The sequence below is a fragment of the Hirundo rustica genome, chromosome 3 (genome assembly GCF_015227805.2).
Source record: "Hirundo rustica isolate bHirRus1 chromosome 3, bHirRus1.pri.v3, whole genome shotgun sequence".
NCBI lineage: Eukaryota > Metazoa > Chordata > Aves > Passeriformes > Hirundinidae > Hirundo > Hirundo rustica.
This window is the reverse complement of record NC_053452.1, coordinates 78266945-78294903: the sequence shown is the minus strand read 5'-3', so window position 1 is coordinate 78294903 and position 27959 is coordinate 78266945. Positions and strand designations below refer to the sequence as shown.

General features: G+C 37.1%; 2 long non-coding RNA genes across 4 annotated transcripts in view; one reads left to right on the top strand and one right to left on the bottom strand.

Moving 5' to 3' along the window:
- The window catches only part of LOC120750828 (uncharacterized), a 91408-nt gene that overhangs the window by 45127 nt on the left and 18322 nt on the right, over positions 1 to 27959 (top strand). For all 3 annotated transcript variants that reach the window (XR_009207679.1, XR_005700167.2, XR_009207680.1), the window contains one exon: positions 5064 to 5190. This is a non-coding gene — a long non-coding RNA (uncharacterized LOC120750828). The remainder of the gene's footprint in view (positions 1 to 5063; positions 5191 to 27959) is intronic.
- On the bottom strand, positions 19887 to 25449 carry LOC120750826 (uncharacterized). The gene is made up of 4 exons (XR_005700165.1): positions 25117 to 25449; positions 22608 to 22674; positions 22307 to 22505; positions 19887 to 19988 (listed from the first exon to the last, which is right to left on the bottom strand). It is a non-coding gene; the product is annotated as an uncharacterized LOC120750826 (long non-coding RNA).

Below are 27959 nucleotides of genomic sequence, written 5' to 3'. Positions count from 1 at the left end.
CAGCAATTTCCAGTTGAAAGACTACTCTAGATTTTGGAACCAGTTTGATGATGTCTGTGATCTGCCTGAAAACACACACTCTTGCATGAAAACATGCTAGATAAGATGTGTTAGATCAGACTTTGATGTAAATAAATGGACAATTTGTCAAAAATTATGTAGGAGGCACTACCTTACACCATGCAAGTTATTTCTAATAAAGGATTTTTCCTTCATTCCTTCTCCCTTTCCTTCTCTTCAGTATTTTAGAATAATCCAAAGAAAGCTTTGGAGTAGCAAGGAAATTTCTATTTAGGATGTCTGCAGACATTGCCTCTTCATTCAAAGGAAGTTTTCTTCATTTAAATGTCAGAAACTTTAGTCAGTAGAGCTTGTCTGTTAATCTTTCTTGTTTTGAAGGATACCCCAAAATTCTCTAGAAGAAAGACTTCTAGACAAATTAATAGTAACTTTGCATCCTAAGACAAAAAAAGTAAGTAAATAAGAAGTAAACATCAGCTGCAACTTGTAGACGGTTCATGAAAGTACAAAAGAAATAAATTGCTCAGCAAAGAAGAGGCAAAGTTTCTAAAAAAGACCTATGTGAGAAATACTGAAATATTAGTGGCTGAGAAGGAAAGGAGAGAAAGATACACTTGACAGAACTGATTCCCATCAAATATTATTTGCATCTTCTGATGGGACATAGGAAAAATTGCGGTCATAGATATGCACTCATATATGAGGTGAGAAGTCCATGGGAATAAACTTAGTGCTTCCAATGGGCACTCACATCCAATTTTATCTTACTCCTTTTGATCATTATCCTGCTGCAATGTTTAAGAAAAGAGAAAGAGTTTGTTTTCTACAGAAGAGACAAAGAAGTGGAGAAGGTTCGTGAGAACAAATATTTGTAGATATAGATAGGCATCTTAATTCTTCTTCACTTTCTCAACCACATAGGATGTAAGGATGTGTAGATATAAATTAATTTGGGTTTTCAACAAGAGGAACACAAGATGGTAATCTTATCAGTATATTAGAGTGTGAATAAAGACAGGTATTTCTCACAGAAATAGAGTCAAAAAAGACAATAAAAAAACATCAGATGTGAATTTGTCTTTTATGCTGTGGAGACAACTTGCTGCAAACCAAAACAAACCTCTGAACAAACACCGCCACTTCTAACAAGTGTGTCTGGAATCACGGAAAGCTTGCATCCTCAACATGGGAGGAGGCAAGATATCTGATTCCATAAGTGGTTTTTTCAGTCTGAAGAAGGAGAGAGGTTAACATGTAAGAACACCATAACTAGTCCTTGGGAATACATCCTTTATTCAAATGTAAATTCTATGACAATTATAAATTGAAGTCCGTGAAGTTACAGTGGTTACAGCTGAGGGAAGAAATTAGATATTAGCTCAGAATTTCTATTTGTTAGGAAAATGATGAAATGGCTCTACTGTAGCATGTTATTCAATAGCGTTTAAAAATTCTGTGCATACATTTTCCTTGTCTAAATTTAACATACCAAAATAGTTTTGCTCTGTTTTTTGGAAACTTGATTTAATATAGTGCATTTTCTTTGACACCAGATTTTCAATAAACTTCAATTCAACTCTAGAAATACTGAATGGATTAAAGGAATTAGCATATCTATTTGAAATAGTGTTAGGGAGAAGGAAAAACCCAGGATATTAGATTTTCAATAAAACTTCTGGTAAAATTTGAACTTCTATAAGCTGATCCCTAGCTTTTTGAAAATAAGAGGAACCAATTTAAAAGTATGAAATTGGACCTTCAACTGGGGAAGGAAGAGTGAACCATCAGGAAAATACTGGTCATTATATGTTATCAACAGACGTCCATAAATAGAATCCCTATATCTAAATTTAAATATATCGTGTACATTGAGATTAAAAAGAGTCATTGGTTTGTTCTGCGCATTGGTGTACGCCTGTCAGACATGTACTTTGGATCTCTTATTCTTGCTGCTGGCTGCAGACTTAATGTAATTGTTATCCAGGACCCAGTGTTTTCAAATGAGATTTAGCATTCCTTTTCCACTAGACTGCTATAGATGAGGGGAAAAAAAATAGTAACAATAATTTTTTGTGTGTGAAAATAAAAATAATACCTGTACCATTTAGAAAGCTCTGTGGCAAGACACTTACAGGAGTTCTATAACTGCAAAAGATGGACCTTGCCTATGGAGTTGCTGATCCTTGATCATCACAACTTCTGGAGCAGCTGCACACCAAATGAAGTAAATTAAGTAAACACACATGTAATATTCTGTCACTTCTCTGTATGTCAAAATAATCTTGTGGACATAACTTTGAATCCAGTTATGGGAGGAAATATTGAATGACACAATATATGGCTTGGGCTTGGTTTTTTTTTTTTTTTTTTTTTTTTTTTTTTGTTGTTGTTGTTGTTGTTGTTGTTGTTGTTGTTGTTGTTGTTGTTGAGTAAGCATCATAGATATTTGAAATTAAACAGAAGCAATCTAGAATATTCTGTTTTGTGTTTTACCTGCTATGCCAAAATTCTCAGTTTTGACGGGTTTTTCAGAGACACTATGATGGTATAAAATGTTTTTTATCATGTTTTATCATGACATGCCTGGCTGCAAGGCAGGACCATATTATCTAGCCTGTGGGGGGGAAAAAAAAAAAAAAACCACAAAAAAACCAACAACAACAACAACAAAAAAAAAACCAGAGTGGGGGAAAAGGCAGTAGTTACTTGACTTTATTCACTGTCTTTATGTTAGACAGTAGAAAGAAGTGACCATATGTAGTGGTTTCACATTTGCCAAATTCTGTTTGCCAAATTTAGTGTAGTGGTCTTAGTGTTTACTCTCTTTTTGTGGGACAGGATCAGGAGAAGCAAAGCAGGCTCAAGCTTAAAATAAACAAATAGTTTTATTAACACACACTAAAAGAATGGAAAAGTTGAAAAGAACAGCAACAACAAAAACCGTAACAAAATGAAGCTTCAAAACACTCTTCTCTCCCCTTACAAACTGTTAACTTTCTTACAAACAATACAGAGAGACATAACCTTTGATTTTCAGTCAGTTTCACATAATCTTTCATCACTTTGGGTGAGAAGTCTCTCTAGAGTCTTATGGAGACATTCACCACAAGGCAAAAACAATCTTGTGGCTCCCAATGTCACAAATCTGCAACCGCCCGGAGTTTTTGCAGATTGTGCAGTCCCACCCATTAGCAGCCTTTCCCCTGGCTACTCATGGGTCTCTCATTGTATCTGGGGTACTGTTTAAGAATGCTTGTTCTAGTATAAAACAAGGATTTTCTTCCTCCATCTCTAAAATCATCTCTATCTCAAAAGAAATAGAGACGTCCTTTTACCTCAGGAGCTGAGGGCTTCAAATCACTTTCTCTCTAAAATAATTTTGTTTCAAAGGCTGAGACCTCCTTTTACCCCAAGAGTGAGGGGCTTTAAGATTCTCACTTAAATCTCAATCATATCAATCCCTAATTTGATTAGAATCAGCATTCCTCCAAACAACATTAAGATAATACGAGAAACAGTCCATTTCTCCATAGTTTACCCCAGAGAAGTCCGGTTAAAAATGTCCACTTCCTCAATCCCTCCTTCCAATAATCTTTATCAGTTCTTTCACTCCTGCTTCACTGCCTTCATGTGGTGTCTTTCTTATATCCACTCTGTCTCTTTTTTCTCTCTCTTAGGGAAGGGTTAGGCCTTGGAAGCTTCACATTGCCAAGAAAGGGTTAAATCTGCCCAAGCCTGCAGTGGCCATGTAATTTCTGCCCTGGGCAGCAGTCTCTCTGCCACTGCACCTCAGACTGGCCCAGTTTCCTCCCTCCACTCTTTTCCTCTCCATCTGGGAATCACTGGAGGAAGGGAGGAGGTGGGGGGGAGCTCTGCCCACCCCTCGGTGACAACCAGGGTGGCCTTGGCCCAACCGGGCCCGTAGCTGTTATCAGGGGCCCAGCAGAGATCCCTCCCTGCTCCGGGGCTCTGGGGCTCCAGGGAAATTTTGAAAGTAGTTGATGTTAAGCTGCAACCTCTCCTCCCCCACCGGGAGCCGATGGAGCCCGGCCAGACCTCAGGCCAGCTCCTCCCCCACAAGGGGTGGGGAAAGCAGGCCCCACTCTATTTTACCTGTTCAGATGGCCAGGAGGAAAAAAGGGCTGTCTTGAACAAAAATCAGGGTTTATATGGGTACTTCCCAAAGTTGTATTTCAACATTCTTGGTAGTCAAAGCAGAGGCCAATATCCCAAACTAGCCTTCCGATAGGTCTCTGCCCTTTCTAAAAGAATTCCAAGTTCCTGACAGGGCAACACTCCACATTCCTCCCTAACTAAAAACCAAACTGTGTCAACCCATGACACCATAAAAATTGCAAAGAGCGATTACTTGTGGTAGAAGATGTCAGCCAAGGCTACTAATCCTGCTGGGATGACAACTACAATAAAAGAAAAAAAAAAGAAAAAAAAAAAACAAACAAAAAACCCACAAACAAACAAACAAACAAACAAAAAACCCCAACCCAACCAAAAAAACCTTAGGTTTATTTGTTTGAGGCTGATTTCAAACACTTAACATTATTTTTTGTCTGTTCATTTGTTTCTTTAATATAGGTGCTTAAGTAATGCCTTAGATCAGGGCCTGGATGTTTATCACCTAGGGTGAGCCTATAAGGGTCAATAACTAGCTTTCAAAAGTGCATGATCTTGAAAATTTGTTCTCCAGACAGAGCCCTTCTTATGAATGGAAATGTTGTTTTGAATGGGGTGAATCAAATGGGAGTCTTGATTGTAGCTGTTCCAGAATTGTAATCCTGAGTTGGTTACTGGCGCCATATTTGGCCTTGGATACCTCCCAGCTCTGCGCCTCAGTTTTCCTGCCTGTAAGATCTGGAGAACAAAGACTGATGCTGAGACCTAATGAGCTGTTTGTATAGTACAGAGAAGATGTGAAGTGCAACAGTGTTACTAGTTCGACTGCCTAAGAACTGTTTCAAAAAGAGCAGCTTAGTGAAATCAAGAGTGCTTTTGTCTGATATATTTATCTGTACTTGTTCCTCTAGATGACCTAAAAGGGATGAAGAGCTATTCCTAGGATAACTGGTCTCCATGGCATCTGTTTTCTAGAGTCTGGAAAGTATATGCTGGCTGTAAATCCAAATCGCCTGATACATTTTAGCAACTAATATGGTAAGTGAATCAGTTGTTTTTTATTAGTTTTTCAAGAAGTCTGATGGGTCTTAGTCATCTAGAAGGGCCCAAATCAAATGACAGCTGCATTTATGCGTTTTCTCTGCAGATGTCTTTTTAATTACTAATGTCAGTGCTACATGTGCCTCCTACAAGCTAATACTGTAATCCTTCAGCTGCAGATTTTCAAGCATTTCAGCTATTATCTGAGCTTAAGTACTTGTGTGGGAGATTAAAAATAATAATGAAGCACATCCTATAAATCAGAATGTCATTCTTCAGACTTGTTGGAGGGTGGTAATTCTTCTGTCTGTTGGGCAGACAAGAACAGTTATCAATTACTTTGACATGAGTTCACTTCACAATACCATCCATAACAGTCCAATTGACTGTTCATTTGACTATTCATTCATTGACTGTATTATTTGAGCAATTATAATATCCTTATATAAGCTTTTAATAACAAAAATATTGCACTGGAGAAAAAAAAATTGTTTCAAGGGAAGTTAGACTTCTAACCTAACTACTTTTAGACAGCTGAACCCTAGTCTAATTTTTTTAGTGATTTAGCCAAAATTATCATGTCAGTATGCCATTTTTCTAAGAGTTGCCAATCAGATGCACTGGAGCCTGAAATCACATTTTTTCCAAACCTGTGAAGCAGCCGTTCAAACATTAGTCTGTAAAACTTGTGATGAAGAAAATGTGAGGCATAGATTGTCTACGAATAAGTCTATATTATTTCAAAGATCGAAATCTTGGAGGAGGTAGCAGATTACTAAGACAGGTTTTAATACTTAGAAGATACAACAGTAGGAATCACATAAAATTCATTTTAAATAAAGTATTTAACAGCTATAACATTGATGAATCTAAGTGGTTTGTGACTGCTGAAGGATAGCAAAGTTTGCAACTCTTTTGTGCTCAGAGAAGAGCCACAAAGCTGGTGAAGGGTATGAAGCACAAGCCCCGTGAGGAGAAACTGAGGGATAAACTGGGGGTGTTTAACCTGGAGAAGAGGAGGCTCAAGGGTGACCTTATCACTCTCTGCAACTGCCTGAAAGGAGATTGTAGCCAGGTGGGGATTGGCCTCTTCTTCCAGGCAACCAGCAGCTGGATGAAAGGACATAGTTTAAATCTGCATGAGGGAAGGTTTAGGTTAGATATAAGAAAGAAATTCTACAAAGAAAGAGTGATTATATATTGTAATATGTTGACCAGGAAAGTCATGGAGCCACTATCCCTACAGGGATAGTGTAAACACCTACAGGTGTTTAAGGAAAGACTGGATGTGGCACTTGGTGCTGTGGTCGGGTTGACATGGTGGTGTTCGGTCATAAGTTGGACTTGATCTTAGAGATCTTCTTCAACTTAATTAACATAAATAATACCCTAAATCATAACTATTCATGTTAAGAAAAAAAGGCTGTTTTTATGTTTCTACTGAATTTATCAATTAAGCTTTGTATAGATGGACGTGATTTTACTAACTCATTTTGTATTACTGCTATACCTGAACAATATAGAAAGTCTTTTGATAGATACAATCCTGGGCTTAGTACCAGGGAAAGTTTTCTTATGTGTGCAGGGCTGGCTAGAGAAAAGTACTGGGTTTGTTTTTTAAAATAATTTTAGAGAATGGTAAGAAAATGATGGAGAAAAAAGTCATATTGTTTTTTAAAATTGATTCATGCCTTTGTGATTCTTCAGGTACATTTTTCTTCTTTACACTTTACAGTATAAACAGAGAGTGAGAATTAACTCTCTATTTGTCTGTATACACCTGATCAGTTTTCATTGCATGGTATATGCACCAAGGTCTTAGTTGATGAACAAGCTCTTAAATCCTAAAATATAAGTCTTAACAAGATTTATAAGACCTAAAATATATAAGACATTCAGTGTGAGAGGATAGGACAGTACCAGGTGTGGACATGCACTTAGGAACTTTTATTCTTTCATTTTCTGAGAGAGAGAGAAGGAAGACTGTCCAAATAATATCAGGAGCAACACCAGCTTGAAAATCTGAGAGCAATGTGATGAACTCATCTGGTGAAATATTAAATACAGAGAATTCCCCAAACTGATTTCAAGTCTGGTTGATCATAAATTATTTTATTATGTCGCTTGGCATGTGACTTATCACAACATCCCAACATGATCCACTGGAAATAGCTCACTGCAGTATAATATATCAAAATTGTAGAAGCACAGGAGGAAACTGATACATCCCACCCTAATGAAATACAGATTTTGTCTATCCATTTTGTTAATTAGCATAGTACCTCAGATCTAATTATGAATCTAGCTTTAATATGCTTGCTTCACCCTGCACATCATGGGCATAGCATGGTAATTATGCTACATAAAACTAAATAGAAGTTATGTCCTCTGGTGTTTGACTGCAGAATCTTTAACTTTGTGTTTGGGGATATTTTAATTTCTGAAGTAATTTTATAAAAATATTACTTAAATCAATCCTCCTGTCTCCCCCCATACTTTAGCTTTTGAAACTACATTATGAATGTTTGATGATAGAGTATATTTTATTCTAATGTATCTTTATAACATCTTCTAAACCTATCTTTAACCACAAGGTTGACAAGACAGTGTTTTGTTCTCATCTGAACTGCCCCACTCCACAAAGAAACACCCGTCATTAGCAATGTCCTTAATTAAGGAAACATGGAGGACAACTGTTATGCTTTTTCAATACTTAGAACCTACAGAGTGGAGGTCAGTTCTGGAAGACATCTGCAGTCTGGTAGCACTTTCTGCAGGCAATGCTGTGCTCTGGTGTATGCAGAGACCTTGTGACGAATTAATGGGCTCAGGGTAGAATAAGATGCAAAATATGCAAAATACTTAAAAGCAGCCTAGACAGATATTTGCTTTAACCTTGATACTGCTGTTTCTGTATGTAGAGAGAAGAAAAGTGCTGACTACCAGCCCTCTTTCAGTCCTGTTTCTGGAAGGGAAACTGAGCATACAGTCAGGGATGTAGCTGTGATGCAGCAGGATAGACAGCTGGAAAGCAAGGAAAGGGTTATTTTGGATACATGGGCAATATGACCACCTGTGCTATGTCCATTTGATCCCAAATTTCTCCCAGCATTAAACAACACACTAAAAAGAGGGGGTAATGGAGAGATAATTGTCACTTGAAGAACTAGAAGCAGAAACCCTCTTTCTTGCCTAGTATGTGAAACACTAGAAGCTACATTACATTTTATAATCCAGTACAAATGAGGTAGACCTGGCATGATACCTGGCAGGGGAGACTGGAGTGAGAGGAGCACGACAGAAAAGTGGAAAAGTGCAGTACAAAAATTTCTCCAAAAACTCACTGTAGGGAAATGACAAACTTATTCAAAGTTTAAATGCCTTGGGCATTTGACTGAAAAACTTCAAAAATGTAAGATAATTTAGTAGTACTATTATATCTGAGAACTTGAAACCAGAGGCAACAGCAAATCAAATCTTATGTTCAGAGCAGTAGTCGAACGTACAACTCCCATTGTCTCACACTCTAGAATGAGAACCTTATTTCTCCTTCTACTCATTTCTTACAGTAGAAGAAACAAAATGTATTTACCAAAGTGTCTCTTGACTCCATAAATTCTCTTGCCTATTTATACTTTAGTTATAAATAAAGACAGTGTGTCCTAATTGAAAAGGATATTTTTCCTGCCAGAACAGTGGGACGATGAGCTACTAAATGGAGAACAAAGAAATAGTAATACAGTATGTTAAATACAAGTGAGACAGCTATCACATTTCTATTCAATACTTGAAAATATGCCCATCTTTTCTTACATTCATCCTTAAGTAGCAGTTCTGGCATAATTGTTCTACTACTACCTGTAGATTGCTAGTGTCTGAAAAAGTTTAATCTATGTATTCATGCATTTATAACAGCTATTAGACAAAATTAATAAGAAGTCAGTTGTAGTACTGCAGGATTTAATTGTTATTTTAAAGGAAGAAGCTGCAAATTTAGTTTCCAGCATTGTTTCTTGGTCAATTAATTCTGTTTCTGTTCAATTCAGTGTTTTCATATGTAAGTGGCTGTAACTAATTTTAAGAGTTATCTTTCAAAGCTAGTGAATGCACACATAGAAGTGGAGCTAGTAAAATAGAGGATAGCGTGCATTTACTTCTAGATACTGTACTTTCACTGAAAATACTCTTTGAATTGGAGCGTCAGCTGTAATACAGGGTTTGTATGAGATTATCATAGTTCATGCCTGCCCTAAACTAGACAACAGGTATTCATCTGCTGATTTCTAAATTGACTTTTGGTGGGAAATGTCCTTGGTCCTTTTTTTTCCTCAGGACTGAACTTCGGAGTAGAAGGTAAATCTGACTTGGACCAGAGACAGGACTCAATGATGTCAGTGAGATGTTAGATGCCAAGACAGAATCTGTTGTTGGATGGTGGAGTGGGAAGTGAGTTCCTGAATTGAGCAGTCTAATCCTTGATCACCCTGAGGAAACACATCAGAGTCCTTCTTAACATAATTGTTAAATTTTAGTTTAGAAGAAGGTATTTTTGCCTTGGCATTGTACCTTCTCTTTATACCTACTATCCCCCTGGATGACTGCCTTTTAATTTCACTGCCTAGTATTAAGAAAGACCTTTCTAGAAGATGAGCAGTTTATACTGCAGCCAAAACAAAGGTCTATTGGACCCATAAAACCAGAACTACACTAGGCAGGATTCAAGAAATATTAGATTTCTTTAAACTTAGACATAAGAACAGTATATAAAAATATGTGTAAAAACATTTTTGCACCCTGTATCCCTGTAAAAACTGTAATGCTTTAGGGAATAAACTTCAGGCTTTCAGCTAACTGTTCCTAGGCAATCTCTGCAGGGCCCCAGTTGTCATCTGTTAAGGGCATTAACAATCTTCTGTGAGAACTTGTGATGTGAGCTGGAATTTGTTATGTTGCATTTCTTGCTAGGAAAAAACATGGAGTACTTAAATGTTTGAAATATGGATATATCTTCAAAGCAAAGGCTCCAGAACTATAAGCAACCTGCTCATAGACAATTACTGCTCACTGAAAACACACAACCTTTAAGAAAATGAGGAGCCACTGGACAGGGAAGAAAGAGCCAGGCAGCAGGACAGAGAACTTGTCACAGCAACTGCCCTGAGCATTCCCCAGAACCTCTGCCACTGCCACAGGCCCAGGAGTCATACGTGTCTAGAAACTGAGACATTTTACAAAAGGGAAAGATCCCAGACATTTTGCCCACATCAGTGAATCACATGGAAGAGCTCTGGAGTCTGCTCCCTATGCTTGGGTGAAGATGACCGCTGAGGGGATGAGCACAGTACCGAGGGCTCACATTGGGTGTGGAATGTGGCTGCTAAAGACTCATTACTTACAATGTCTACCGAGAGCAACTAAAAGTGAGTATGGTTTAAGCATTAGTATGAAGGGCATCAATGAAAGTCAATCTATTAAGTTTTTCTTTGGAGTTCAAACTGACCAGGCTTATCAGTCTTATAAACATCACAGTGGTATTTAGGTGTCTGATAAATCCTTATACATATATTCAGTTGCTGCTATATCAGTTTGTTTCTTAATGTTATTCTTTTCAGTATTTAGCCCTACATGCTGTACTTTTAAAACAGATATCTGCAAGATTTCACTTCATATCTGACCGCAGTCTTCATATTGGAAAGATAAAGAGGCCAATAGTAATTTCCTTTTTTTGTTAGGACTACAGGCAGATATCAATAATAATAAGCTGTGGTCCAAGGCTAAGCAAACTGCACAGGACATGAGAAACTATGACATGAAAAATAGCTGGACATGACAGATAACAATGTGATAAGATGCCAAATGTTACTTTGAGGACTGTCAGGCACACCTAGGTTTCAGCGGTGGTAAGTGAGGAGGTAAGTGAGAAGCTGAAGCTGAACACCACAGACAGCTGGAGGGGAGCATTGTAGACCTTTTGGGGAGAACAGCTTTACAGGTTAAACAGCACTTAGGCCGCCTTCTTTAGTTGAGCATGTCATGCTGAGGTTACCTAGTTAGCAGAAAAAGAAATATCAAATTTAACTATAGATGTAGCAAGACTGATCTTAGTGGAGAAAATGATGATCAGTAATTATTCAGGACAGTGCTGGAGTGCAGAAATGATGGTGAAGAGGAGGGTAAAATAATGGGAAAAAGGGCAATAAAATACATAAACTATGTGTTTGGGTATGTCCAGGGATATCTCCTGTGCTTCACTGCACCTGGAGGAAGACAATAAAGTCGAGTTTTTCCAACCATAACACATGCTAATTCTGCTGCCATGATCAGGAGGAACTGGGGTCAATGGAGTGAGGTGCTTTTCTTTGCTAGCAAAAAAATCCAGGACAGATGGATTGAGCAACTTGATATCACACTGTCAATGCCTGGTGCAGGTCTGAAAACACCAACATCCTCCTAAAGATGTTTTGACTGTTTTAGCCTTGTCTTCCTTGATAGATACCTAACGCACAATTTTGTTAGATATTTCTCACTGAAATTAGTGTTTCCTGGATATGGTAATCTGACTTACACACAGCACTCAAGACATGTTTTACAATGATAATTCATACTTTTTCTTTCCCATTATACCCACTTGAATTTGTTTTAACTACAGACACAGGATGTTTGACTTTTCAACCAGTGTCTCAGCAAACACTAAACTCAAGGGTATATTAAAATATAACATATGGTGATCTTTTGACATCCATTACCAAGTTAACACTTAAGATGCTGTTTCTGCTATAGCACAATAGATCTTTCAGATATGGAATTATTCAAGAGTTAAGTAATTCTAAAATTTCTTATGTCCAAAATCAAGGTGAACTCATCTAGGCCCTTTTCACACACAAAAAAAAGTTAAAATAAGAGTAAACCATGGAGTGAAGGGAAAATGACTAAATTCTCCTCAACCTATGTTTCAATTAAAGATAATAAAGAGGTTTTAAGAGAATAACACTCCTCCTTTGAAGGCCAATGAGTGTGAGTGTACATTTCCCTTGAGAAGGTCTTTATTTACAATTTGGTCATATCAATCTTTCGGCAAAACCCTGGAGGAGTAATTACACTAAAAGATGAAGAAAGTGAACACATATTTACAGCTAGTGAACAGTATGATAGACTTATTCCAATCTCCAGAACATTTTATAGAAAGGTTTATGGTGAACCCCAAATAGTTGTTCATACTATGTCATGAACCAACACATATATGCTACCTCCTCAGACTGCTCACTATATCACTTGATTTATCATGAAAACACCAGCTGGTGAATTTGCGACTCAGACACAAAATTCAAAATTTGTTTACTCTCATTCCAAACTTGAACTTTTGACTGTATTACTTGTTTGTTATTAACACAATATAAACCCCCACAGCCCCGACATTTGCTGAATAGGTCAGATTCTCTCTGGTTAATTTGTCATACTTCAGTGAAACATACTGAAATTTTTCAGTGCTAGCATGAAAAACTAAGTTGCTTTTGTAAATGTACATCAGCTTTCTCCAGATTCAGTGTAAAGACAAAGAAGAACCCTTTGGCATATGGGGAACATTTTTTCAGCCAAATAATTAATATTTGATATCCTCTTGGGTTAAGACAGATTGGTGTGAAATGAAATATAAAATGTTTGCAAAGGTCTGTGAAGATCAGAGCGCAGAACAAGTAAAATAAGATTTTTATTAGTTGTTTTATAAAATATATGTTTTTCCCATGTACCTAAGACATGCTTATTCTTTATGATATGTTGTGACCCTTTCACAGCATAAGAATCAGACTCTGAACCTGAGTTTCTACATAATAGTGTTTTAGATATACTTACATACATACACATTGCCTCTTCCCAAATCCCTTTCCTCAATATTACCCACTACCTTTGCTTAAATAAATAAGTTTTTGTCTTTTCAAAGTCTTTAGTTAGAAAAGTGCAGTAGTTTTTATGTGCTTTAATCATTATACCTGCACATCTCCTCAACAGTTCACCCCACAGATTAAACTTCTGCCTTTTAAAATCAACAAAACAAAGTATTTCCCACCTGTGTCTTCCTTTTTCTCCCAATTCAAAAATGGATCAAGGCCATGGGGTAAATAATGTAAACAAAAGAGAAAGCAAAAGCAAATAGTAACTTGTTTTCCCATAAATACCCCTGCAGATTCCATAAAATGCCTCTCATAGCAATAGATTTTTTTTTTCTTAAATCTCTAACATATCTGATTGCTCTTCCATTGAGACAAGATGTAGAAGGACTGGTCTTCCTGCTGAAGCACTCACTGACCCTTCCTTCCCTTGCTTAAAAACTTCTCTTTATTTCCATATGCCCTTCTGTCCCATAATGTAGTTTGATGCCAACTTCCTACTGTAGAAAACAGAACAGAGCTCAGTGTGGTAAGCATTGTTCTGGTTTCTAGAAAGCTTTTTCTCCTCCATTATGGGACATAAAAAAAGGATTCTGAAAATTTCTAATTCTATGTTATCCGTAATGTTTCCTTAAATTAATACAGATTTTGAGGTGGTGATTGTTAGTTTAAGTGGCTTTGGCCTCATTAGAATATAATGAATTTTCAAGGTTAGTACTGTATCATGTAGGTAATAATAATAAATAATTTCCTTGTCAGCAGGGAGTCAATGAATATTTTGGGACTCCATCTGCAGACTATTTGGCTAGCAGGAATGCACTCTACAAATACTTTGCTATTGATGTGCCTGTAAAACTCCTGTTAATTATAATGGGGATTTATAAATGGACATCAAAGGCCAGTTTGTGAGCTCTCTGAAGCCCTGATCCTGCAAAGGCTTATAAATGTGTTTAATTTTCACACTGTTAGTAGTACAGTTGAAATCAATGTGACTTAATATTAGCTACATGCTGAGCGTTTGTAGGACTGGGGACTGGTTGTGGTTTTATATGGAATTTACTTAACTGGCTAAACTAAATTTGCTTGTTGTGATTTGCATTAAAGTTATAGTCAGAAAACTATGATCTGAATTCTAATTCTAAATAGATTCAAGATCATGGCAAAGTTTTACATTGTAAAAAAAGGCTTTTGGACTGTAGGGCTTTTTATAGGGGTAATTAGGCCACGTATAACACTAACTTCAGTTATGGAAAAATAGAATCATTTTCAAAACTTACTTATGGTTTTACAAAAAGGTCACAAAAATATTAATTTAAAACATCTCGGTTCTTTTCACAGGTGTAACCCAAAGTTGTTTTTGTTTTTTTTTTTTTTTTTTAATTGAAATGTAGTCCTAGATTTAGTAAATCTCATCCTGTGAAATGCATTCTGTGTTACAGTTTTTTACACAACACAATTTCAACATAACTTATTTAGTCAGGAGAGTCAATAAAAAGATCAGATCTGACCTTTTTGATATGACCACTGCTTGCTACCATGTTTCTCTAATAAGCAGAAGCTATTAAATAAGTACCTGTATCAGAGCACACTGGGGGCAACGGCAGGGAAACTTCATTACTTAAGAGCCCCCACTATATGAAAAAGATAATGTTCCAGACAATTAAAAGGAAAAAAAAAACCCAAAACAACAACAAAACAAACAAACAATGGAAGGAAAGAAAAATTAATGAAAGAAAATGTGTGGGATTGAGCAGAAATATTCCCTTGCATCGTACATTTTAAAATCAGGGACTTCAAGAAATTAAATCTCTTCTCACATCATAAAATGCATGGAGGACAAATCTAAGTGGGCTTCAATTTCTCAAACAGTGGAGGCAACGCGTCCCTTTGTCCTTGCTCGGTTAGTGCATCCCTGTGCTATCTGTCTTTGTCAGACCTATGCATTTGAGTACCTGCACTCCTAAGTCCCAGTTTGGGCTGTGCTCCTGTGCTAAATGGATGCGCTGTAGGATATTGACTACTGCCGAGTTTGACAAGGCTGCCCTTTTGACAAGGTGAAAGAGGTCATTATATTTGCCTCTGGGATGCAGCCAATATAAATCTCCTTCTTAAGGAGACACAATGTGTTCAGAAGCTGAGCCACAAGTCCAGCAGCCTCCTCGATACTGCTTAAGAGACACAGATCTTAAAAATTATTGAAAGTATGATAGGAAACAATCAATACTGTTTATTGTTCTCTGTGGTATAATGCCTGTATCTAGGACAAATACAGGAGATGTATCTTGGGGCTTTCTGTGACAAACAAGTGTTGCTGTTTGAGGGGAAAAGCATGAGTGCCAGAATGTCAGCCCATCCACAGGGGAGACAAAAACATATGCAAATGAGCAAACCTCCACAAACCAGTGCATTTCTTAATCTTCTTCATCTGTCCCACCCCTTTTTATGGTTTAGTGAGTTATTGCAGCCCTAGAGCTGTAGAAATCCTAGCACAGTTGCCACTAGAGACTGGGGCTGAATCCCAATGAGTGGAAAGCACTCTGTCATTAAATGACAGAACAGTCGTTTCCATTCCAGTAACTCCAGTGGTCAGGCATTGTGAGAGCAAGGACTTTGAATGTCATTGAACTAAAGGGAGCTTTCATACTCATTACCATTCTTTGCATATTCAGCCACAAGGTGGGCCCTGGACTTCGTGGCCTCCTTAATACTCTTTCCAGGCTGCACAAAATTCAGAGAATATCACTGAAGAATCCCATATGGTGCCAAGGAATCTGGCACACTTTTAGAGACCACTGGCAACTGAAGATCTGCTGCAAGGAAATAATTTTGATGCCTGAAGGACAAAGCCGACTCAAACATAGCAAAACATCTATTATCACCACAAAAGCTTTACACTGCAAATAGCTCAGAAACAGAGATAAATGATTATTTACAGAACCATAGAACCTCTGAAATATTTGCCAAACAAATACCAAATTTTAAGAAGCTTCTTTGCCTACCTGTTATTTACTATTTAATAGTTTTCTACCATAGAAAAAACATAATCCAAACCAATTATGAAAGTGCATAGATTGTTATCTAGATCATGCATCTCCTGTAAGCCCTCAGGAAAACTGACTGTTTTTGAGAGAGATTGCATAACTGTGATTCAGACGCCTAAAATCTTCAATATGTATTTGTTATCAGAGATGCCTTTTGCCTTGTCTTTGTGGTTATCTTGCCTATGTGGCTATTTTTCAAAAATTGTGGCATATAGTCTATTTGTAATATCTTTACATTAAGTTTAAATAATCACTACAAAAAGTTGGATGATTTATATTATGAAGCAAATGTAGGTTTGCCAAAGAGCTGATCTTTATGAGACTTAATATAGTCTACACTGAAAACTAGGATGCAGCCTCCAAAGAAGCAGAAGTCCCTGAGTTTGACCCTACTGAAAGAAAAAGTCAGATAAATTCCAAAGCTTCTTTTTAACCCAAATTATCTTTTCTTAAGAAATTGATGGCATATTTTTCTGCTAGCAGTTTCTCTCATATCTCTCCGTTGTTTTAAAGGCACATCTGAAGTGGAACCCTGCTGTTGGCACTCTGCATAGCAATGAATTGATGATTGTCTGTGCAGGATGCTGACTAGCTGTACATTTGTCATATGTAAGAAGGTATATTCTTACCTTTTGATTCACTCCCTAATAATTTTATTTTCCAGATCCTTTTCTTTTTATTTCCCTCATATGTCATGTGAACATCTGTCTTAACCTAAATCTCTAATCTTTTCATATGCATAGGCATTGACAGTCATTTTTAAGAAACACATATATTTAAAATGTCCTCTATCTTTCTGCCTGTTTTGCAACTGCCTTCCTGAAAGGCTCTATGCAGGCTGCTGTCAGAACATCTTTCCTCAGATTGTTTAGTATTCAATTCACTGCTCTTTGCCTTAATCCTCTTCATTCTCTTCTATTAAAAAGGGGATTAAGCATTTCTAAAAATAAAAATAAATGTTAAAAAGTTTTAAAGGTGATGCAAATAACTGTGAGTGACTAGCAGTTGAAAGAGTTCAAACATTCTTTAATTAAACACCAGTGCCAAAGAATGTTAAATGATCCTCAGAGTAGAGCACTTCTGGGGCTTTTAAGTACTCATTGATACAGCCAACCTGCACACTGGCACTGGAAGAGCAGCTATGTCCCTACATTCTGACAAAAAGAAGGTTGGAAAGTTAGAAAATATTTGAAAAGTGACTCAATGGAAGAAGGACAGAGAATGGAGTTAAAAGTTTGAGCCCATTCACCATCCTTTAACTTGTCAAAATAAGCCCTGTAACATATTGCTCCAAGCTGATTTACTTCTGATCCAAATGGAAACCAAGCTGCTCAGCAGAAAATTCTGGTAAAATTCAAACTTTATCTGCCCACTACAAATTAACTTTTTTAAGACCATAATCCTTATTTCTGCCCCTAACTTTGTTTGTAACATACTTACTACCAATCCCCAGAGAAAGTGGAAGCTTAGGGTACTTACTTGGGCTGTTAAAGAAACTTTTGGAGACATTGGTAGACATCTCTTTTTCCCAGCAGATATTGGAGACTAATGCTGTTAACACAACTGTAATTGCTCTTACACTGCACTCCCAAGTTCTTGGGTTACACATGCTCTTCTAACACAGAAACCCTTGATTCACAGGAGGGAAACTGAGGCAAGATAGATGATGACTCAACATATTGGGGGATTTTAGCCAGTTCCAGCTGTTTGTGCTTCAGTTATACCCCTGCCTTTTTCTGCAATTTACCCTCCTTGATGCTGAGATGAAACAAGATTTCATAACCTCCAGTAAATACTCTGTGATTTTATTTGAATTATGTTTTTATACAGTTGGAAATATAGGTAGCAAACAAAAATAGTTAAACTGAATTAATTAGTAATATGAAAAAACCCTCACCCACTTCTCAGCATTAAGAGAGCACTTTTCTGTTCTCTCATCAGAAGAACACAGAATTTAATATGTGCATTTTTTAGAGCTGAAGAACACTCTTTAATGCATAAATATAATACAGAAGAAGGATTACTAAAGATTATGAGAAGATAAGAAGATGAAGACTTAAAAGTTTATGCTGGTGAAGTATAAAAGTCAGTGGAAGATGCACCTTGGATTGATTTACAACCCTTCTCTGAAGCTTGAAAATATTATTAATTGGTGGAAATTTTAAACTGTATTTCCAAAACCAAATTATTTATAGCTAAATTACTTCAGAGAAGCATCAGTTAGAGAGAAGCTATAAAGGCCTGACCAATAACAGTGATGTTCTAAAAAACGAGAATGTGGAAAAGAAGTAGCATGTAGATAAGGCCAGTTAAAATGTTACATGAAGTCATCCTAATGACTGTGAGATTACTGAAAAAGCCTTGATCGGTTTGATGGAGTTTCTAGAGAAACAGACAGTCTCTGAAAAGTACTTTTTTTGTAGTTAACTGGCTTGAGCTAGAAAAACTGAATCTCTGTTCTGGACAAAATATTTGTGAGAAGATTTTACTTAGCTGCAATTTACCTCTATCTTTTAGACGTCTTAGAATATTTATAGTCACCTCAGTTTTGTCATTAAAAATTACAAAAATCAGAAAATATTCAGAGGCAGATTAGAGTTATAAAGAAGATGCCAAATTTATTTTAAGAGGAAAGACTGAAAAGAGTTTGATTACTGTGCTAACAGGCTTGACAAAAAGTTTTGTCCAAAATTTTCCTGCTTTGATTAACACCTTATCCCTCTTTTTCATTACTTCAGCATATGAAAATTCTACGTTCCTTAAGGTATATTTGAATGGCATTGGGAAAAGAAAATGATCAATGTTCAAATCATTCTATAGATTTGTATCTCTTTTCACAGGGATATGTAGACCTTTTGTAAATGTATATATTTAAGCACAAATATATTTATATTTATTTATACTGAATTCGGTACCTATGTGAATGCATAAGTAATGTGGCATGATTTTAGAAGGTGAGGTGATTTCAGCTGAGCTGGAACAAAACATATATTTTATAAGTCTCCTATGCTAGTATATCCCTAAATTGTTGATTGTATTGATAATTTGTCTGAGAAGTGTAACATTAAAATTATTATGTAACGGAGAGGAGAGGAGAGAGGAGAGGAGAGGAGAGGAGAGGAGGAGGAGAGGAAGGAGAGGAGAGGCAGAGGAGGAGGAGGAAGGAGAGGAGAGGAGAGAGAGGAGAGGAGAGGATAGGAGCTGCTCTTCCTCTGTGCTCGTCGTATTGCTCTTCGAGGAGGATATCTCCACAAGCTTTTCTTTTAAAACATCCTAATTTTAAAGTTTTAAAATACCATAATATCAAGTGTACTTCTGGAATCACAGTGCGTTTTGTGCAAACATTATATTTCAAAGAACTGTATAAGAATTGATTTCCCCCTCCCAAAACTCACCTTGTTGATGACACAGAACCAAACTACAGAATGAAATTCCAAACATATTTCTGTGTTTAAGAACAAAATTTATGTATAGGAGAAGAGAGAAGAGTGAAGCTGGTGGAGTACAGAAAGAAGTGCAGGACTTATAATAAAAATGAGAGAGGAGGAAAAAGTCAGTCCTTAATGGGAGAAGTAACTTTTGGAAACTTTTAGGTTTTCTTGTAATGGTGTGATAATAAGTTTTATTTATTGAGGACAATGGGGTAAATCTGTGAATGCTACTTCTACTTCAAGTTGAAGCAAAGAAACCAATAGTAGTACCTCTTTAGGATTAACTGTAAACAAGCACAACAAACTGCCATTTTCCTTGAATTCATTAACTGGTAGGACTAGCTAAATTCACAGAGGAATCAGATGAAAAATAAAGGTGATTTAATTGTTTTCCCTTTCAAATGTTGAAGTCTTCCTATTGGAAAATTTCTGTTTATCTAGAAAGAAGAAAAAGACCAAAATATTTTTGAAATTTGAATAATTTTGAAAACTCAGTCATACAATTTACAAGAATCTTACGTAGTTTTTTGTTAAATAAACCCAAAATTTATCAATATAATCAACAATTTTTGTAGTATATTAGCATGACAGACAGAAAGTGTCTATGCTGTATCTGAAAGCCTTGCATTAAGGCTATCATTCTAACCTGTGTATCTACATTTCACAAAAATGACCAAGAGCCTGATTTTTAAGGCAGCATGATAGAAGTTACAATGAGAATTTCCAATAGCATTTGAGAAAATTTTCATAATCTGTACCTTAATTTTTCTACAAAACAATAATACTGTTTGATGAAAATTGTTTTGTCAGAAAATGCACTAGTAACTCAATTAATGCCATTTCCTTTGTTACCTACAGCCTAATTTTGAAATTCCCAGTTTTGTTGTGAAAACCTATACTTTTTGCCTAAACTTATCCCATCACCCTAGGAGAAACAAATTCATCTGTTAATTTGAGTCTTTTTCAAAAAGAGAGAATTTATCCAGTGTCCTACCTGATGCCCATATTTAAGCTAAATCATGAGAACATAAATCAGAAACCCAAGTAACAGCCGTTCAGCTGACAGATCAGGTAGGAGGGAACGCTTAGTCACAGTGATTAATAGGTCTTTTCAGGAAGCACTTAGATACCATGGTGATGGGTGTTACAGCAAATCCTCAGATAGTCCTTGATGACTTCATATGGTCTAATTCCTTTTTGATAGTAAAGGGAGGGTAAAAATTAGACTTCTAAATTGCCTGCTTGATATTCACATGGAAATAGACTGAACAAACTACCATGACTACAGGGGTCTAGGTTGAGACTGTCATTTTCAAGGACACTTGAAAGGACAGCTTCTAATTTCCTCAGATGATTTTGGAACTCTTGCTGATGGTCTCATCTTGCAAGCTGTTATGCACAACTGCACATAGGTAAATCCCTTCAAATTTTTTAGTCGTTTATTGTGCAAGCATTAAGCTTTTATGGATTGAGGCTTGAAAAAATAATAATTAAAATGCCCTGATTAGACTCCTTAGGCAAAGACTATAAAAGGGAAATGTGCAGGGTTTTTGGATCCAAAAGCTGCCTACGCCTACAGGGAATCCTATGCTTGGCTGCAGTCTGATAATATCATGGTGGTCCCTGCAACCTCTTTTGCCTATGCCACAACTTCAGCAAATCACTCTTGTTATTCTTATTGAAAGAATAATCAAAAACTGTGGGAAAGCAGTCATTACCTTAAGGGAGAGTTACAGCCACTATTCCTCCTGTCCCCCAGCAACAGGGAATGCTTCTCATTTTCAGCACTGGTGAATATGTTCAGTGCCCCAGAGATCTCCTTCCACTTTCCAGTTTCCAATGGAAAGAGCAACTAATTCTAGCCTTTCCTCTCAAAGGCAGAATAATTATTTCCCATACAGCACTCCTAATCCTTAAAATTTTTTTGTATCACCACACTGGCTGAAACAGTACCTGCCATTTCCACTTTGAAATCATACTCTTGTACCATATTTAATATAAATTTACCTAAAAAGAAACCCTATTAAGAAGAGAGATATTTTTAATAGGATATCTTAAAAAGAATATCATATTAATAAGACAATTAATTAAAGAGATAAATAAACCATTAAAAAAAAAGTTCTGTAAACAAATTAGAAAACTAAATGCATATTGGCATTTTGCCTTTCAATTTTAAAAATAAGTTAATTTCTTTGGACACATTGTTGACCTGATAGTGAGATATAATAAATTGTCAAATTTCCACTGAAGTGAATGTAATTGTTGATTATCACCAGCAGTGGGTCTAACTTTAACATCTCAGCTGCTTTATAATAACTACTCTAGCAACACTTGTAGAGAGCCAACACAACCCTCCAATTTTATCAGAAAGAAAAGGGACTTACTAAGACTTCATGTGTTTTTGTGTTTACAAAAGCTTTGTGTGAAATAGAGTGCAAACTCTAATAACTTATAGGGTATGTTATAATATTCCTGTCTCCTGACAGACCCATTGATTTTCAAGAGTATTTAAGTGCTTGCATGTGATTCTAGAGTTTGTTCTGTAGGGTCATATCACATAACATCAATGAAGAAGGGATCAAGTGAGAGCTTCCAAAGCTTCTGAACACCAGAAATTTTACTGAGGGGCAATATCCTTTGTGATATTGACTCATGTTCTTTCAATCTGGAAACTATGATCTCAGTCTTAGAGATCATTTCCAACCTAAATGATTATGTGAAATAAGCAGTTGCTTATTCAGCAAACAGGACTCACAGGGTTTCGGAGATCACATCTTTTGAATATATTTGGTTATTCATTCATTTGTTAAATACATTCCCTTCAAACTTCTATCTTTCAATCCATTCTATTTAAATTTGTGTTTGGCAGGAAGAGCTTTTCAAAATCATGACAAGCCCAGTCTCATCATCACCTTAAGAAACATGGAACTGCTTGTCACCACTGGAAAGCACAACTGTAAGAGAAAAAAAAAAAAAAAATCATAAATGCTGAACTTTTCCATTTCTGTGAAATTATGCATTTCTTTAGGAGGAGAAACTTCATGCTTGACCCTTACCATGATTCTATGCCTCTGGTTAGAAAAGTTCTCTGGAGGTCATCTGTTCCAACTCTCCATCTCCAGGCTGAAACAATTATTCCTTTAGCATCCCTGACAGGGGTCTGTCTAGCCTGTTCCCTAGTCCACAGTTTATGCAGACTCTTACCACTTTCATTATCAGTCCATATAAGTGATTTGCTATTTTTAAAGTCAGTAAGTTTTCCTAATGTCACACAAGGCTCTTTTGCTGCAATTTAATTTCATGTCTTCTTGACCTGTCCTCCACACAGATAGAAAGCAGATTTTTTTTTTTTTTTTTTTCCCCACTATACAGGAAGCCTTTTGCATTTTTCAGAAGTGGTATGTTTCATGTTTCTTTTCTGTGTCCCTGTCTAGACTGAAAAAACAGTTCTTTCAAACTTTCTTCCTTCACAGGCCATGTGAGTAGGGTTTGATACAATTTCTGATAATTTATGATATGGGGTCTACTTTCCCATATCTTGTAATTTGATGTCTGTGAAAGATCCAGCAGAAGGTGTACTAGCAGTAGAAGGAAAATATCACTACCTATATTTCCGGTTTGATAAATGCATTTCACTGTGCTGTTCTATACTCTAAAAACTACAAAACATCTTTGATGCATGTTCTGCTAATGTTCCTCAGCTCCATTTTTACAGTTACGTAGTCAGCTGGATTAAGAAATATTCCAATCAAAAGGCAGAGTCTTGCATTTATGTTTATTGATTTTTTCCTCTTTCCCAAATAATTATTCAATTTGACAAAATTGTTTTGATTTTGGAATCTGTCCTGCAATTTATGTTTACAACTTTGAAAATTATATGGTATGTCAATTTAATAAAACTTGTTTCTGCTTTCATCATCTAATTTGTTGCATATTTGAAAGTACTAGATCTCTGCTGAAGCATATCCTTCCATTTTACACTCTTAACTGCCTCTGCTTTCTATATAAGGTTTCCTATCACAATCTAAAGCAGGCTTATTCAAATACCACCATCTGCTATAAATTCAGCTATGAACTATTTATTTCTGAAAAATCACTTGGGTCCTAGAAACACATGAACACAAGATCACTTCATTATTGAGGTTGGAAGGGACATTGAGAGAGGTCGTTTAACCCAGCCTCTGATCAAAGCGGGGTGGACAATGAATTCAGACCTTATTGCTTGGTTTCCACTGTTCATTTGAGTCTAGAAAACTTCCAAAGACAGGAATCCCATAGGTTCTCTGGGAATCCTGTTCCAGTGCTTAATTACCCTCATAAAGTAGATCCCTCAAACTTGCCTTGTTTCAATTTATTACCATTGTGTATTCTTTTCCATCTGTTCATCCTGTCCAAGAACATGGTTCTGTCTTATTGGTAGCTGTAATAGAAAGCTGCGATTTTCTCTCTGCAGGCTGAACAAGCCTCATCTCCTCTCAGATTAAGTGTTTCACCCTCAACCATTTTGGTCACCTTCTGCTGGACTCTGGGCTCTACCGAACTCTTTCTACTTTACTATAGGATCATGGAATCATAGAATATCCAGCACTAGAAAGAACCCACAAGGACCATAGAAATCCAGCCCTGGCCCTGCACAGGACCATTCCAAGAATCACAACTACCTGAAAGTGTTGTCCAAATGCTTCCTGAACTCTATCGGGCTTGGTGCTCTGACCACTTCCCTGGGGAGCCTGTTGCAGTGTCCAGCCACCTTCTGTGTGAAGACTCTTTTTCTAAAATCCAACCTAAATCTCCCTTGACACAATTTCATGCCATGCTATAACTGGTCCTATCACTGGTCACTGGAGAGAAGAGACTAGTGCCTGCTCCTTTGCTTTCCCTTGTGAGGAAGATGTGGACCATGACGAGGTCTTTCCTCTGTTTCCTCTTCTCCAGGCTACACAAACCAAGCGGACTCAGCCACATTGCATAGACCCTTTACCATCTTCTTTATAAACACTTCTTGTACCAAGGTCCTGAAAAATGACTGAAACATTCCTGATGGAGTCTCTTAATTGCTGAAAAAAGGGAAATAATCTCTTCTCTTGATCTACTGGCTATGCTCTTTTTGCTACAGCACAGTATGCAATTGAGCTTTTCTGCAGGGGCACAGAGATGACGCATGTTTGGCCTACTGCCCACCATGTCCTTTCAGCAGAACTGTTTTCTGGCAGTCAGTCCCTGGCCGATCCCTGGCAGCAGGGGGTGAGTGTGCCTCAAGCACAGGACTCTGCAGCTGTCATAGTTGCATTTCATAAGGATGCTGTTATCCCAATTCTCTAGCCTTTCTAAAGGTTTCTCGACTGCAGTCCTGCTCTCAAGCATATCAACTGCACGTCCTGTCTCAAAGTTAACTACAAACTTGATGAAGACACAATTCATCTTGTCCCACAGGTTACTGATAAAGATAGTAAACGTGATAAATTCTCTCTTTTGTCTCTCAGGAACTCTACCTATAACCGATATCCACGTAGATTATGAACCACAACCATTTGAGCATAACCATACATCCAATTTTTTACTTACCTGGTAGTCCATTCATCTGGACCAAAATGCCCCAACAAAGGCATTGTGGCAGATTAGATTCAAAGCCCTGCTAAATAAACATTTGTCACAGTGTCCCTCACGCCTAGCAGGCGCTGACCACAGGCTAGCTCAGTCCTGCACTGCGGCTAACGCGGATCGGTCAGGGTTGCAGGCAGGGCGAGCAACCTCCTCCCTGTGGGGTCTTGGTTCCCCACACCGGCGGCTGGACCTGATGGTGTCAAGACTGCGGTGACGGACAAAGGGTCGACTCTCTCCTGAGCAGGGTTAAAGGTGGTTTATTAAAGGGGAGTCCAGCAAGGAGCTCTGCCACTGACCATGCTGCCCAGAGAAAGAACGTTTGGAACCGGGCTGCACAAACTTATAAACGGGGGAGGATCCAGGGGTGGCGACAACAGGCCAGCTAATCAGGGAATACGGGGGTGTAACAAGTGGGTGTTAACTTTTAGACATCAGACCAATCACAAGAGGGGAGAAGGGGATTTCCCAGGCACCAGCCTATCACTCAGCGCCTCCCCTGGATCTTTCCAGAATCCAGGAAAGGGTCTCAAAGTGACAGACAGGGCACCCAAGGGGAGAGAGAGAGAGGATTGACAAGGACAGGTGGGGGAGTGGGGTGATTGACAGAAAACGACTGGTTATATAACAAACTCATAGGGGAGAAACCATTACAGAAAATGGGGGCACAGCAGAATGTACCATTACAAAAAACTTCTTATAAAACTTACAAAAATGACTTAATAACTTAATAGAACAACTCTTGAACCACCACAAACATTTTCCTCAAATCCACAGATCTAGGAAACTCATCATAGAAATAAATCAGGTTTATAAAGAACAGGTTATCTTTGGCAAATGCATATGAGTCTGATATCAGAGTCACCAGAAAGATTTCTAAGGGAACTTGCTCCTTGGAGAGCTCTCCCAGGGATCAGAGAGAGACTGACTGACTGACCTGTAGATCCCTTCTTGCTTTTTAGAAAGTGGCTTTAACATTTGCTTTTCTCCAGTCTTATATTATTTCTGAAATCAAAAAAATTAAAGCAATCTGTGAAAAATCAACGCATTTTTCAAGATCTGGGATCTGGGGAGTAATTGAGTTGACACAGTGGCATAAAAATTTTCTTGTTGGCACAGAAAAATTATGGCTTGCTCTTGATTCCTTTCCTAACACTGTATTTACTTTTCTTGACTGTCACTGCATTAAAGTATTCCTATAACTATCTGTGTAGTCCCAAGGATGCATTCTGCTGCTTTAACAGCCTGCTCTGATTCCATCTATGAAAATCTGATGGGTTTTGATACTGTGCTTCGATTTACATTTATCTTCACTGACTTCTGTTTGTCACTGGTGTCCCAGGTATTTGATTGCATGAGACTTCTTCAGTCCTCACAGCTGATTTACATTTACACCAGATAACTTTGTTTCATTGCAGATATTGACAAGTTACTATCAATTTTTCTTCCTGGATCTTTTGGTAAGTTTTCTTTGGTCCAAACAAAGATTTCACTAAGAGTCCATATTCATAAATATCATATCATATATGATATCTGATCCTTTTTTTTTTTTTTCTTTTTTACTACCTTTTAAACCCTTATTCATTTGTATGGGAACTTTTCTTTGTCTCCCTCTTACAGAGTAGAACTGATCAAAATTATACTAAAAAAATAGACTAATTTTGAATGCAAAGCAGAGAATATTGTGCATATGGAAAAACATCCAGAATTTAGTTACAGAATATAATTAATCTTCTTAGAATTAGAATTATAGGCTTTATAGAAACCCTTCTATAAGTAATGCTTTTAGAAGTACTATGGATTACAGGTGTAAATGTTCAGGTTACGAGATTTAAATTTTATTTAGACAGAGGACAAGTTTGTGTTTCTGAAAGGTTATCTGATGATATCGTTTCAGATTTTAAAAACTAATGCAACTCCACACTTGCCCAAAATACTAAATTTGGAGCCCCAAATATGACATTGGATGAATTCTGATTTAGAGGTAAAAGGATTATCTACTGAATCAAAAGTATCATCCTTTTAATATAAGTTCATGGTGAAGTAAAAAGAATTTTTTTATTGACTTTAATTGAATTTCACCTCTAAATAGCTCTTAGGAGCTTCTTTGCCATGTAGCAGAAGCAGTTGCTGACTTTGTTTACCATGCTAGATATCATGAGATTTCAGTGCTAGGTGATATAGATTCAAATTTAAATTCATTCACTGGATGTAGAAGAAACAGTGTTGCATTGACAAATGTGAGTAGGCAAAAAATGGGTGAACAAAATTGTAATATGGAGCATAATTATGCTTTTTATTTCTCTCCTTGACTTTCACTGTTGAAACCATACCTTAATCTTGAGATATTTATTACTATAATTAGGTAATAAATCACAGAGAATCTATAGTTATAATTTTTCTGGTATTTATTTAATGTTGGTGGCTCTTAGCTATGGATATTGTTACAATTTCATTTTCAGTGCTAGCTCTGAGGATTTTAACAGGAGTATCTTTCAACTTGAATGGTACAGAGGGAAAAACACTGACTTGCTTTTGCAGTGAAGATTTTCATTCAATGAGTGGGAACGAATCACTGAAACTGATCATTGAATCATATAATGGCTTTGGTTGGAAGAGACCTTGAAGATTATATAATTTCAACCTCTCACTATGGGCAGGGACACTTCCACTAGACCAGGTTGCTCAGAGCCCCATCCAGCCTGGCCTTGAACACTTACAGGGATGGGGCACCCACAGCATCCCAAGGCAAAATTTTCCAGCACCTCACCACTCTCACAATAAAGAATTTCTTCCTAATAGCTAAT